The 5,164-nt window shown below is 48.3% G+C and overlaps 1 protein-coding gene across 7 annotated transcripts in view; it reads right to left on the bottom strand.

Annotated features, from left to right (window-relative positions):
• The window catches only part of Cnbp (CCHC-type zinc finger nucleic acid binding protein), a 58,769-nt gene that overhangs the window by 12,293 nt on the left and 41,312 nt on the right, over positions 1-5,164 (bottom strand). Inside the window, exon 1 of one of the 7 annotated variants that reach the window (XM_033759560.1) lies at positions 82-270. The exons of 1 other annotated variant lie outside the window; for it this stretch is intronic. The gene's annotated coding sequence lies outside the window, so the exon portion shown is untranslated. Of the gene's footprint in view, positions 1-81; positions 271-5,164 lie in introns of those variants that run through there. 5 more of the 7 variants (XM_010617523.3, XM_010617539.3, XM_010617502.3 and 2 more) reach the window with 5 other exon arrangements.

The following is a 5,164-nucleotide window of genomic DNA, read 5'->3' as shown; positions in this document are numbered from 1 at the left end:
CCGCTCCAGACCCTTCCGTCCGCCTCCGCCCGGGGCCCTCACCGCAGCTTCCCCATCCCCAGCCCACACCATCTCCCTCACCTTCGGTGTCTGAGCGGACCCGCAACGGCGGAGAGTCGGACACAGGCCCAGAGAAGGAGGCTAGCGAAGCAGCGGCTGTTTATTTTCAGGGTCCTTGCCTGCGCCACACGCGGGTCTGCACACGGTCCCACACACGCTGCTGCGCACGGCTCTTCTCCGCCTCGCCCACGCAGCCAATCAGGGAGCAGGGTCTCAGCCGTCCAATCAGAGCCGCCCGGAGGGACCTCCGCCCTGCGCGAGCGCGACGTAGGGTGGGGCAGGCGTCTGTCTCCGCGCGCCGCGGCTTTTCCCGTGGTGCCCCGCGCGCGCCCTTTCCCGCTCGCAGCCCCACCCGGGTCTCCGCGGTCCAGTGCTCAGTCACCGAGCCCCACCCGGCTTGCGGAGCTGGGACGTCGGGTTAAGGGGATCCTTTCCGGCAGCTGCATCCCGGGAGGCCCAGCCACGGCCAGAGAGCCCGGCTGCGATTTGCCTGGAGCCAAGGAAGATTACGCCCCTTTCTCAAGCTCGCCTGGACGCTTGGATTTCAGAACCAGGCTGAATATCCTGATAAACACGTTTACTTTGGGATCAAGTCAAGATTTGTTTTGGTTTTGTGTGAGTGAGCCTGAGCGGGGCCCGAAAGACCTCGTTGCTGTTACCACCAGAACTAAATAAAAGCGCCTGTAATTCCAGCGCTGGGGACTCTGGAGCAGGATTAATCGAAAGTGCCAGGCCAGCGTGGGCTACACAGTGAGACCCTGCGACCAAAAAAATAAATGAAAGTGGAAAGGACTAGAGATGAGCTCAAGGTGAAAGCCCAGGGTTCTGCATGCAGTACTGGGGGAGGGTGAGTGATGAGATTGTGTCACAACCCTCCTTGTGACCCACTTTGCACGGTAGGTGTGATGTCTACTAAAATTTAGGGGAAAGAGAGCCAGGAGAGATATTTGACCTGCGCAACATATTCAGAAGTGGCCTTCAGTTTGGATTTGGCATTGGCTCCAGAAGAAATTATAGAGTCATATACAGCTCTTGTCTCAGATGAAACCAAAAGGCTTTCATCAGCTAATTTAAATTGTTCGCTCAGGGTGTGGTGCCGCACCCCTTTAATCCCAGTCCCCTGGAAAGCTGAGTCAGGAAGATCTCTTGTTGGAGCCGTTTAAACCATTTAATGACAGCAAAACTTTGTCTCAAAATTTCGAAAATGAGCTGAGGATGTAGCTCAGTGCAAAGGTCATGGGAACAATCGCCAGTACTGCAATACAAAAATAAATAGTCTTCAGGAAGCTGAGGCAGGAGGATTCCCTACAAATCTGAGGCCAGCCTGCACTACAGAGCAAGACCCTGTCTCACAAAATTAAAAAATTAACTAAAATAAATAAAAATAATTCAAAATTGGCCCTGGGTTGACTCAGTACCACTCCAGTGAACTGTTCAGTATGAACTAAAACATCATAATAGTTTGTGTCAAATTTGCAATGATTTTATTAGAAGCACTAGGGAAAAAAGACAAAAGGAAGATCCTCCTCTCTTGGTTCTGAAATTGCTATACAGTCTCATACTAAACATGGAGGTTAGTATCCACTGCATTCCTTTAATGACATCTTATGTTTTAGTGTTAAGAGCACAAGTCTAAGAAATTAAACCTGTGAAGAACAGTCTTTGTAGCATAAATTCTTTTGGTGATGGTGTGGATAGGTTATCTCTGACCTCTGGTCCAACTCAGCAAACCCTCCCTGTTGAAAGCATATAAGTGGCAGCAAGCACAAGGGTTGAGACAGCCTTTATCCTGTGTACAGGTCACTAGTGCCAGATCACCAGAAGGCGCCTCACCAATACCTAACTCAGTGTCCTAGATAGCCACAATCAAAGAGCGAATGTCTGCTGGGCATGGCGGCACGAGCCTGTAATACCAGCACTTGGGAGGCTGAGGCAGGAGGATCACTGTGTTTGAGACCAGCCTGGGCTACATAGTGAGTTCTAGGTCAGCCTCAACTACATAGACCCTGTCTCAAAAAACAAAACAAAACAAAAAAAAGTAAATCTTTTTAAGGACTAATGACATTTTAAAGTTTTGAAACCAAAACAATCTAAAGGAAAAATGTTTTACATTATGAAAGGCCACATCTCCAATCAGGTTAAATAAATGCCTAGCTGTTTACATACTAAACTGTAGCACCAGAGATGCCAGTAATAAAAAAATGGTGTTTTGGGTTTCTATGGTTTCGTTAAAAGAAGCTCGCGCAGGTTCAGAGGTTTACAGAGTTCCTCCCTAATCTTATTAATCTTTATGGCATCGCCAGGTAAAGGCGATTATAAACAATGAGCGACTTCCTGTGCTGAAGCAATGAGGAAGGATCATGCAAAGTTCTGGACAGAGTCCAGCCTGGGTGCAGAACACCCAGTTAAAATAGAAAACCAGCTGTGGTGGCTCACGCCTGTAGTCCCAGCTGAAGCAGGAGAATCCCCACAAGTTCCAGGGCAGCCTGAGGTACATAGTGCGTTCAAGACCAGCTGGAACTACACAGTGAGACCCTGTCTCTTAAAAAAAATTGTCAGGGGGGCTAGAGATTTAGTTCAGTGGTGCCACACCTGCCTTGCAAGTGCAAGGTCCTGAGTTTAATCCCTGGTACTGGAAAAAAAGTTGTCAGAGAACCATAAAAGAACAGTTGCTGACTTACTTTTTGTTTGCCAGTCCAACCACATTGCTACATAAAATGTTTGTTATTCACTATAGACCCAGGGATATAATCTTCCTAATATTACAATTTTCAAACAGCTAAAGAAAATGAAGTATAATACCTCTATCAGATACAATGTTCTACAGGTGTCAGAAGACTGAAGTAGAAGAAATGGAAAATATAATGTGGCATCTACTGGTTGGCTGTAGGAAAGCAACAGCTAATGACTCCTCTCAGCTTGGCATCCAGTTCTGTAATGACTGTTATTAATAGAGTGCTGTACATATGTTGTGAGTATCGTCAGAGCAGGCCTGTGGAGTTTAAAGTGTGATGTGCCTTTGGGTGCACCTGTTTCTCTAGAGATATTTGAAAATAAGAAAGGAAAAAAAAAACTGGTGATGCATGCATGTAATCCCATAATCCCAGCACTCAGGAGGCTGAGGCAGAAGGATCTCTATAAATTCAAGGCCAGTTTAAACTACAAAGAGAGACCCTGTCTGAAAGAAGGTGAAAGAAGCCACTTCACTCTAGAGATACACTACCAACAGTACTAAAGGAAAGAGACTCTTTTTGCCTTCCCCTTCCTCGGAAATGTGTTTTATCCCTCATTCCTCCAGGGTTCAGGCTCACCCAGGTCATCATGGATTAGCAAGATGACAAGTGATGACAAACACCAAGCCCTCCAAAAGCCTGCAGGATAACAAGTGTGGTGAGAAAGCACCCAGCATTTTCGAGATGAGCTGGAAGCTGTGATTAGCAGGATGCTGGGTTCCCTAAACTGCCTGCCAATCACCATTCTGTAGAAAGGCCTGCCTGCCTCATAGCTCCAACCTCAGACCCTGGTGACACGGCAAAGATCAAGCCTTTCCTGTATTGTTTCCCACGGTTCCTATCCACCACATCTGTTAACTATCTCTCTCTGACTGTTCTTGGAAATCCTGGGAATTGAGCCCAGAGCATTTGCCCTGACGTAAATATATCCTAAGTCCTTTTGGGGACACAGTCTCCCTAAATTGCTGAATTGCCCAGGCTAGGCTCAAACACGATTCTCCTGCTTCAGCCTCCCAGAGTGCTCACAGGTGTGCCCCACCATGCCCACCTTCCTGTCTGCCAGGTTTCTGTTTTGTTTTTGTACTGGTGATCCAGCTTAGGACCACACTTGCATTTGCAGGCGTGGTGCCACTGAGCTAAATCCCGGCCCTGTCTGCTAGATTTCTTGAGACAGGGTCTTACTTTGTAGTTCAGGCTGGCTCCACCTCTCAGCCATCCTCCTGCCTCAGCCTCCAGGGTGCTGTTATCACAGGTATGTGCCATCACACCTAGCACGTGTGGACATTTCGTGATCACTGTTTTTCAATATGCCTGTGAAGGGCCAGGGATTTAGTTCAGTGGTTCTGCCACCTGCCTCGAAAGTGCAAGGTCCTTCCTGAGTTCAATCCCTGATACCAAAAGAAAGAAAATGCCTGCCAGGTGTAGTGGAACACGCCTGTAATCCTAGCACTCGGAAGGCTGAGGCAGGAGGATCACTGTGAGTTCAAGACCAGTCTGATCTACATAGTGACTTCCAGGTCAGTTTCAACTATAGCGAGACCCTATCTCAAAAAAACACACACACATAAAAAAAAAAGAAAGAAAGAAAAAGAAAAGAAAATGTGAAGGTCAGGGATTGCTCAGGGCTTTCTGATCCTTGTGTTTGGATCACTGATGAGGTCAGTGAGGGTCTCACTCATCACTACCCATGGCCCAACTGTGCTCCTCTGCCCTGTGCCTTGTGGTGTCTCTGTCACTTGTCCTTTTGCTCCTGGTGAATTTCTGCTCCTGGTTTGTTGAGGCAATCGATCGGGTGCACTGGTTTCACAGCCAAGCCAGCCTGTTTCCGGTGTTTATCCAGCCACAGGAAACTGCTGCTCCCCTAGGCCCTGCTTCCCTGGTATCTGCACCACCCCAGCCAGCAGCCACAAGGAATTCAGAGCTGTGACTTCTGCCGCCCCGGAGAAAGTGGATTGTTCACGTAGTGACACTCACAGAGTGACTTTGAAAAGGAAACAGCCAAGGCGACTTCAGGTGACACGTGTCTTCTTTCCCTTCTCCCCTGATGGGAGTGGAGGCTGCAATTCTGCCATCCTGGCTATGAAGCTGGGGGTCGTATGAGCTGGTGTGGGCATGCCATCCCGGAGCCCAGTGACTCACCCTCTCTGCCCTGAGCAGTCGCTTGTGACACAGGGCTGACAGTAAGGCAAAAGTCCCCAAACTCGCTCTCATTTCAACAGATAAACACTCATAAGCAAGACGTAGTGGTTGCACATCTTGGGAGGCTGAGGCAGGAGGATTGCTATGAGGAGGCCAGTCTGGGCTACATAGTGAGTTCAAGGCCAACCTGAACAGCATAGGGAGACCTTTTCTCAAAAAAAAAAAAAAAAAAA

Source organism: Fukomys damarensis, unplaced genomic scaffold (assembly GCF_012274545.1).
Source record: "Fukomys damarensis isolate Sample0158 unplaced genomic scaffold, DMR_v1.0_HiC HiC_scaffold_37, whole genome shotgun sequence".
Classification (NCBI taxonomy): Eukaryota; Metazoa; Chordata; class Mammalia; order Rodentia; family Bathyergidae; genus Fukomys; species Fukomys damarensis.
The sequence above is the reverse complement of the archived record's forward strand: the minus strand, read 5'-3'. Positions and strand labels throughout refer to the sequence as shown.